Source organism: Hemitrygon akajei, chromosome 27, assembly GCF_048418815.1.
Source record: "Hemitrygon akajei chromosome 27, sHemAka1.3, whole genome shotgun sequence".
In the NCBI taxonomy this organism is placed as follows: domain Eukaryota; kingdom Metazoa; phylum Chordata; class Chondrichthyes; order Myliobatiformes; family Dasyatidae; genus Hemitrygon; species Hemitrygon akajei.
The window spans coordinates 45,664,902-45,673,889 of NC_133150.1; the positions used below are offsets into that span (position 1 = coordinate 45,664,902).

General features: G+C 45.1%; 1 protein-coding gene across 6 annotated transcripts in view; it reads right to left on the reverse strand.

Annotated features, from left to right (window-relative positions):
* The window catches only part of LOC140717343 (plasma membrane calcium-transporting ATPase 1-like), a 328,298-nt gene extending 319,973 nt beyond the window's left edge, over positions 1-8,325 (reverse strand). Inside the window, exons 1-2 of one of the 6 annotated variants that reach the window (XM_073030837.1) lie at positions 8,227-8,325; positions 7,468-7,620 (exon numbers count right to left, since the gene is read on the reverse strand). The gene's annotated coding sequence lies outside the window, so the exon portion shown is untranslated. Of the gene's footprint in view, positions 1-7,467; positions 8,171-8,226 lie in introns of those variants that run through there. The other 5 variants (XM_073030844.1, XM_073030840.1, XM_073030836.1 and 2 more) reach the window with 5 other exon arrangements.
* Between the last annotated feature and the right edge of the window lie 663 nt (positions 8,326-8,988).

The following is an 8,988-nucleotide window of genomic DNA, read 5'->3' on the forward strand; positions in this document are numbered from 1 at the left end:
CCCGTCCCGCGCTGTATCCCGAAATAAAACAAAGACTTTGACATTGCAAAGCCAAACCAGAATTCTAAGCAGGATAAATCCCAACTGTTTATCATTGTAACAAACAAGGACAAATAATTAACACAATAATTCATTATTGATAAACTTACCGGAGTTTTGTTTCTTCACTTTTTTTTTGACACCGAATACAAGAGTGAGCTATCAAAAGGTTACAGAGATTCATATAGACCACTCATCACTGGGCCTAAATGTGGCCATCGCTGTAAATGGGCCATTGTTGAAAGCCAGTTTATTCTGTTCTTAAAGAGACATACCAATGCAAACCGACACTTTTGCAATGACACATTAATAAACATACTTTCAAATTATTTATGTAAAGCTTATTAAATAATTAAGCCATGTTTTGTTAAACAGTGCAAGAGAAGAAAGCCAGACCACTGTGTCGACATTTCATACCAAATTAGGGCACATTTTGCATCGCGAATAAATATTTTAAACAGCCACTTCCCAAAACCCAAGTATAAGCTGCAAACAAAAGAAAATAATGGCATCTTTTATCTTTGCCTAATGATGCTGTTCATTAAAGAGTTTTGACACCTCTATTCTAATGGCCAGACTAGCCTGAAAATGCCCAATCTCATCTGATGTCAGCGGCTAAGCAGGCTTAGGCCTGGTTTGTAGTTGGATGGGAGACTGCCTGGAAATCCCAGGTGCCAGTGTCAGCCATATCATCCTTGTGTCTGAGCCAGAAGAACGTGGGTTAAATACCTCGCTTCAGATGTTTGAGCCCGGAATTTAATATTCTGACACTGTCTATGATTCAGGCCCTCTTACCCTTACAGCTCCACAGCCACTGCAGAACCACCACAAACATTCAGACCATTTTTGCCAAACCTCCACTATCAATTCAAGAGCCACCTCTCCACATCAGGTTCTCGCCCCCTCGTCTCCCTCCACCTTCCTCCCCCAACCATACCAGCCAAAATACACAAGCATTCCATAAGACACACGGCCAAAATGAGGCCAGTTGCGGCAGGGCTTCAATGCGTATTACCTCTTACAAAGTGAAATTAAGCAACGTAGGTAACAACAGGGTTTCACTTCCGGATGAGCTCAATGCCTTCGTTTTGACCATCAGAACATGGAGGAACCAACACAAACTGCCAAAAAGTTCCCAATGATCCTGTGATTTCAGTCCCTGAGGCCAATGTGCGAGAATTCTTCAGGAGGGCAACCCCCGACCCCCCCCAGAAAATATCTGGCCCAGTTGGGGCACCTGGGCAAGTATTAAAGACCTGTGCTGATCAACTGGCTGGAGTGTTCAAAGAGAAGTGTTTACCTTCTCACTTTGGCAATCTGAAGTACCCATCTGCTTCAAGTAGGCTTCAATTATACTGGAACCCAAAAAGAACATGGAAACCTGTCTCAAAAATGATCGTCCATTAGCACTTACATCCACAGGATGAAGTGTTTCGAGAAGTTGGTGATAAACACATCAATTCCTGCCCGAGGAGCAACTGGGTTCTTCTCCAATTTGCCTACCGACAGAACAGTTGCACAGAAGGTGCCATTTCATTGGTTCTTCACTCAACCGTGGAACATCTGGACAGTGAAGATGCAGTCATCAAGATGCTCTATATCGACTACAGCTTGACATTCAACACCATCATTCAACACCTGTAATACCATGGGCTCATATCTTGTTAAGCAGCCTCATGCGCAGCACCTTGTCAAAGGCCTTCTGAAAATCCAAGTACAAAACATCCACCTTTGTCTATCCTGCTTGTATTTTCCTCAGAAAAATTCCAACAGATTTATCAGGCAAGATTTTACTTTCAAAAAAGCCATGCCGGCTTTGGCCTATTTTATCATACATCTCCAAGTAACAATCACCTCCTATATCTTCTCAGCCACTGAGGAAGCTAACTGGCCTGTGATATCCTTTCTTCTACCTCTCTCCCTTCTTAAAGAATGGGCTGACATTTGCGATTTTCCAGTCCTCTGAAACCATGCCAGAATCTAGTGGTTCTTGAACAATCATTACTAATGCCTCCACAATTTCTTCAATTACCTCTTTTAGAACCCTGGGGCATAATCCATCTGGTCCAGGTGACTTATTCACCTTCAGACCTTTCAGTTTCCCCAAGCACATTCTTCCTCGTAGTAGCAAATGCACTCACCCACAATCATTCCACGGTCAAAGTCATTTCAATCACATTTCTTCCCCATTCTGATGTTTGGGTCTGAACAACTGAGCCTCCTGACCATGCCTGCATGCTTTCATGCTGCCATATGATTGGCTGATTAGATAGTTGCATTAACAAGGTGTACAGGTGTATCTAATAAAGTGGCCACTAAGTGTATACACATATTCACGTATACATATATGTATCTATGTGTGTACATATACACAAACATACATTATATGATACAGAGCTAAAGAGCTCATCTGAGCTTGTGCGCATGCCACAATTTTTTCTATTTTAGGTCAGATCTCCTCACTGAATGAATCAGCCCTACTAATGGGATGACAAGACTGGTAAAGGCACATGATAGCTCAGGCAACCCAGCACAGATCACTATGTACAGGCGAGTCACTTCAGCCACACATCAGCCTTGTACTGCAGCGTGAGAGCATTGCGTCATGCATGCAGACTGGGAACAGTCCCGCTGTAATGTTTGAACATCCACTTCCAAAGCACTGACCTAGAGACAAGCTTCAATCATCCCGTGGCAGCTGGGGAATTTAAATTTAATAAATTAAATGTAATTTAAAAAGCTCCTCTCAGTAATTGTAACTACCAGATTTTCACGGAAAAAAAAACCCTGTTCACTAATATCCTCCAAGAAGGAAATCTGCTTCACCAACCCACAAGACCGAAATACATTAGAGCAGAATTGGGCCATCCGGCCCATTGAGTCTACTCTACCATTAGATCATGGCTGATCTACTATCCCTTTCAAACACATTCTCTTGCTTTCTCCCATCCTTACGAAATCAGGATTCTATCAACTGCCACTTTAAAGAAACAAATTCCACAGATTCACCACCCTCTGGCTAAGAAATGCCTCATCTCTGTTCTAAAGGGACGCCCCTCTATTCCGAGGCTGTGCCCACTGGTCCAAGACTCCCCCAATATAGGCGACATCCTCTCCATGCCCACTCTACTGAAGCCTTTCAATGAGGTTTTTATGTCACTCCAGACCCACAGGTGCTGAAGAGACTACTCGAGATAGATAAGAAGTATTGGCGATGGCCATATCCTTGAACAATCCAAAAGCAGGGAGAAGAACACTCACACTAATGCTGAACCTCAAGAAGTCAGCACACATCCCCCAGACAGGGGAAAGGTGGCTGGATCCCAACCCAGCCAAAACTACATACCTAAGGGAGCAGGTTAATGTAGGCCTAACCAACAAAGCTCATGTCTAACAGAGGATCACCTTCACCAAGGATGCTGAAGGCATGCAACAGAGAACTGGAGGAGAAAAACCATAAAAATGGCTCCAAAGGAGAATATAAACACGAAAAAATCTGCAGATCCTGGGAATCCAAAGCAACACATACAAAATGCTGGAGGAACACAGCAGGCCAGATAGTGCTTATGGAGAAGAAAGAACAGTCGATATTGAGCCTAGACCCTTCATCATCAAGACTGGAAAAAGAAAGAGAAAGGTGGTAGGTGATAGGTGAAACTGGGAGGGTGGGGAGGGGTGAGGTAAAGAGCTGGGAAGTCGGTTGTTGAAAGAGGTAAAGGGCTGGAGAAGGGGAAAGCTGATGGGAGAGGACAGAAGACCGTGGATGAAAGGAAAGGGGGAGGAGTACCAAAATGAGGTGATGGACAGATGAGGAGACAAGGTGAGAGGGGGAAAAACAGGAATGGGGAACGGTGAAAGAGAAAGGGGGAAGAAATTGCCAAAAGTTTGAGAAATCGATGGTCGTGCCATCAGGTTGGAGGCTACCCAGACAGAATACAAGGTGTTTGCCTACGTGTTGCTTTAAAAGAGAATAATTGTTTCCTTGCTAAATTGAGCTCTGTTTTTAGATCTACTAAGATAAGCAAGTTGCTTTTGATTGTCCATTCACGTAACATATGCAAAGAAGCAATTATAATAATTTAGTGCTTTGATCATTAACTGGTTATTTTGAATACTTCTGGTCATTATGAATATAAATGACACTGGATTCATTCTGTTCCAATGAAACTAAAATTTCCTCTATGATCTCAAATTTGGCAGAGGCATCCATGGCAGTCCCCCAGGCGGTAGCTGTTATATTAAAGCTCTTAAAAAAGTTTAACTTTAAAATCTCCATTCTTCCATTTCCAACAAAAGCCAAAGGTCATGCCTCATTATTTTAAAAATCAACTAATTAAAACACTTTTTATTTGGCAGTACAGCGCAGAGAAGACCCATACCGTCCTTCGAGCCTCGCCACCCAGCAACCCCTAATTTAACCCTAGCCTAACCATGGGACAAGTTACAATGACCAGTTAAGCTACTGAGCAATGGGTCTTTGGACTGTGGGAGGAAACCGATGCTGCAACGGGGAGAACGTGCAAACTCCTTAACGACAGCGGTGGGAATTGAACCTGGGCTACCGTGCCACTCTCCTCTCCCCCCCCCCCCAGAGGAAACCCATGAGGTCCCATGAAAAATGCACAAACTCCTCATAGATGGAGCCAGAACTCAACTTCCAACTCTGGAATTCCCAAGCTGTAATAGCGCTGGGCTACTGTGATGCCCACTATTGATTGATTAGGCTATGCTGGCAGATCAGGTCAGGAAATATTGCCGAAAAAAAATACATTGTCCAATTACTGATTCCAAAGTGATCCATAAATGAAACAAAGAATTTCCAGATAGATTTTAATGTACTCTAAAGTTTAGCTGGATCACAAATTATATCAATTTAATACCCACGATGGTGTAATGCTGATACAAAAGCCAGCCAATGCTATGTTTGAAACTTGGAACCTCGTGCCATTTTGACTTGTTCTCAACTCACAGAATTTAAACATATCAGTTAAAATCGGTCAGTGTTTTACGAATGTGAAAATTGCAGCTGGAATGCCACTGTTTATCACACTAGCTTTTAAATGGCTGATATAGTGCATTTCTAATTATGCCTACATTTAAAATTAATGACTTATAGCTATTTACCGTATTTGGATACAAGTCAATTATATGAACACCATCTCTGCTCAGTTTCACAGAACACATCCTGACATTAACATATGTCACAGGAGCAGAAACAGGCCATTCAGCCCATCGAGTCTGCTCAGTCATTCCATTGTGGCTGATTTTTAAAAATTGAGATACAGAGCAGTATTAGCCCTTCTGGCCCTTGGAGCAATCCCTCATTTAACCCTAGCCTAATCCTGGGACAATTTACAATGACCAATTAACCTACCAGCCAGTACATCTCTGGACTGCAGGAGGAAACCGGGACACCCGGAGGAAACCCAGGCGGTCACTGGGAGAACGTACAAACTTCTCACAGGCAGCGGCGGGAATTGAACCCGGCTGGCTTATCCCTCTCAACCCCATTCTCCTGCCTTTCCCACATAGCCTTTGACGCCCTTACTAATCAGGAACCTATCAACCCCCACTTTAAATATACCCAATGACTTGGCCTTCACAGCCGTCTGTGACCATGAATTCCAGAGATTCACTGCCCTCTGGCTAAAGAAATTCCTCCGCAGCTCTGTTCTAAAACGAACATACATGAGATGAAGTGGGCAACATAACACTATTCAGCGGTCTATCCAGCCAAAATAACTTCAATTCAGCTCTGCATTTTACATTGGAATAGGTTATACAAAGAAACACTACAATGAAATTATGGATCTAATTGCAAACAATTGTAAATTATTTGTGATTGTAAAAATTCATTAACATGCCCTATTCAGCAATTTAAGAATTGGCCTCTTTGGAGATTTATCCTGGGGAACACAAGATGGGGGTAATCTTCCAACATCAGACGGCCAGAGGTGGAGGTTACCCGTCCATGTTGCCAATACAGCAAGCACATTTCAGCATTTAATACCGATTGTAGGGACACCTCTGCAGACACCGTCAGTTTCCTTCATCCTGGTCACGTACAAGGGGTAGTATCGACTCTACAGTGGTCACGTTACCAGCATGGCAATGAGCAACAGGGAAAAATGCTTCCTAAACTCAAAAGGGTGCAGAGAATTTACAGCCACATCACGGGGTTAAAGAGCCCCCCAAAAAATCAGTGTTTAGAGATCCTCCGACGGTCCTGCCCACAGTGAAGGATGCTGAAGATTACAGGGCTTTCTGAGTGCGGTGACACCTCAGGAATGCTCAAATAAGCCTCCTGCAGAGAGATCAAGGAAAATCTCTGATAACTGGAATGGTTTTGGGGGATTTCACCCCCTTTTTCCCTGAACTTGAGGGTATAGTGGCGGGATAGAACCGGGGCTGTTGCAGCGTGAGGTTGGAAGGTAAGTGAAAACCCATCTACCAGTTTATTAATCCCAATTATTTCCTCTGTCGCCCTCTCTCCATTTCGGAAAAAAAAGCTTTCTATTTATTCGGGAATGCCGGCGTTGAACGATATCCTTGTTTGGATGCGGGGGGGTGGGGGCGAGATCGGAAAAGTTAGGGAGGATGGAAACTCGCTCATTATCAGCTCTGGCGAACAATTTGAAAACGCATCTTTGCAATGTAGAACCCAACCCCACCCCCACCCCCTCCCACGTCCCTCCCCATCACTCAATATACCTGCACTGTAATACACTACGGTTTGGGTGTAGATACACCTACAATATGTTTAATCCTTCCCATACACAGAGATTAAGAGTGCAAACCGACCACGACATCCTGCAATGCACAGTGTCCTGAAAGAAAAGTCAAGGACACTCGATAGGAAAAAAAACCCTACACGTTCCTGTCGAGAGGTGTGCATCTTAATGGAGCCGCTATAAACAGAGATGCAAGCGATCAGGATAATAAACAGCAGTCATTAAGAACAATCCAGAAGAAGAGAAAAAAATAATTTACTGAACAAAGCACGCTCCTCATTAAGGAGAGAGGTGAAAAAAACGATCTACGCTGAACATTTTTTCCATTCAGATGACGAGACTTTTGCAACACAGTTAACCAAATGTTGCTCTTACAAATAAAAGACGCAGCTGCTGAAAATATTTTCCTCCCGAAACACGCACACACACACACACACAGAGAAAATCCAGTTTCTCTTCAGAAATTAATTGCAATCAGTTCCCATTTTTCAAGGAAAATCAGGGAAGTCGACGCTCTGGATGCCAGACTACCTTCGAAAAGGGCATTGCAACCAAGGGGAGGGGGGTATTTCCCCCAACTGCGACAAGGGGAGAATCAAACAAACCAGCAGTAACCCTGACAAACCCCACCCGGTCAAAGCCAAGCCAGTTACCTACTTCACATGTCAATGCAGCAAAACACAAGTTGCAAACTTACCCCCCAAACGATCCGGGTCGCCTCTTCTTCGCTTTCTCCCCCGACCACTTCTTTTTAAAATTTATTTTTTCCTTCGCTGTCAACTTCTGGCTCCTCTGCCACGGATATTTTGTATTATAATGACTGCCTCTTCACTCGCATGCCTTGAGATTCCTTGCAACAGAGGGGGGGGGGGGGGGGGTTGTAAAGCACACTAGATTGCTTTTTTTTAATAAAAAAAATCCCCAACCAAATGGAGAAAAAAAACCTCCCCAATATTTTTTCAGGCAATAAAAAATATGGTATAATGCTGGGAGGCAGCTTGCTTGGAGAAATCCGGAATTAAAGCAGGGTTGCAGAGAGCCCGCGGTCTGTCAGATTAGTCCGAGGAAGGTGAGGCGGAGGAGAGGTGGTGGGGGGTGTATGGATGGTTCGAGCCCCACCAGGGTCAGGGGAGTAGTGGGTAGATGGTTCGAGTCCCGGCTCCTTCCCCACCAGGGTTAGGGGGGGGGGGGTGGCAGAAGGATGGTTCGAGTCCCGGCTCCTTCCCCACCAGGGCTTGGGGGGGGCGGGGGGTTTTGGTGGTGGGACGGGAGGGGGTGGGGAGGGTGTCTGAGCGAGTGTCCAGCGGGTGTCCGAAGGCTCCCGGTCAGCCCCGCGTCCCCTCTCTCCGCCGCCCGACCGACCGACCGACCGCCGCAAGTCAGCGCAGCCGGAGCCCTGCCCGTGCAACCAACCCTGCTACCCCCGCCCCCTTCCCTCCCCATTGGCCAACTTTACCTCAGCTATCCCTCCCCTCCGACGTCTTCCCCGCACCGGCTTCCCCTTCCCAGTTGCAAAGCTCCGGCTATTTGCACGCTCCCGGCCTTTGGTGACAGTATTTTACCTCTTCCACACCCCCCCCAACAACTCCAAAGGTGGGCGAGCGTGTGGAGCGGTGGATTGACGTGCGGACTGGCGAATGAGTACTCAACACAGCGGGCCTCTTGGCGCAAGCAGCCAATAGGATCAGCCTGTCCGCCGGGGCCGGCATCAAGTTGGGTTGAAGCAGAAAAGAGGATTAGCACAAGCGCAGGGCGGACTGAGCATGCGCTCTGCGTGCGGGTGGCTGGAACTTGTAGTTTACTAACGTTGTCCTCATGCGTAACTGGATAGCGCAGAGTCGCACCGTAAACTACAGTCTCCGGCATGCCTTGCGATACCAAGACAAGTTAAAATCTTGGGACTCGTGTTGGAGAAGTTTAACCTTGTCAAATCCAGACACTTGGGTCGGAGGCTTGTGCTGTAGAGTGAAAAGGGGCTGCTGATTTCATTTTATATTCAGTAATTAAATGATCAGTCTTAAATTCCTATCCTTCAATGGGAAAATGTTTAATTTAAAGTCGTTGCCCTGAAAGGTTGTCTATTCCTCTCTCCATAGATGCTGCCTGACCTGCTGAGTATCCCCAGCATTAAATTGGAGTAAGATATTTTGCAGGTGCAGAAACATATAAGTAAGATAAATACTAAAATAAATAAATTAAAACTAAAAGCTTTTAAGAT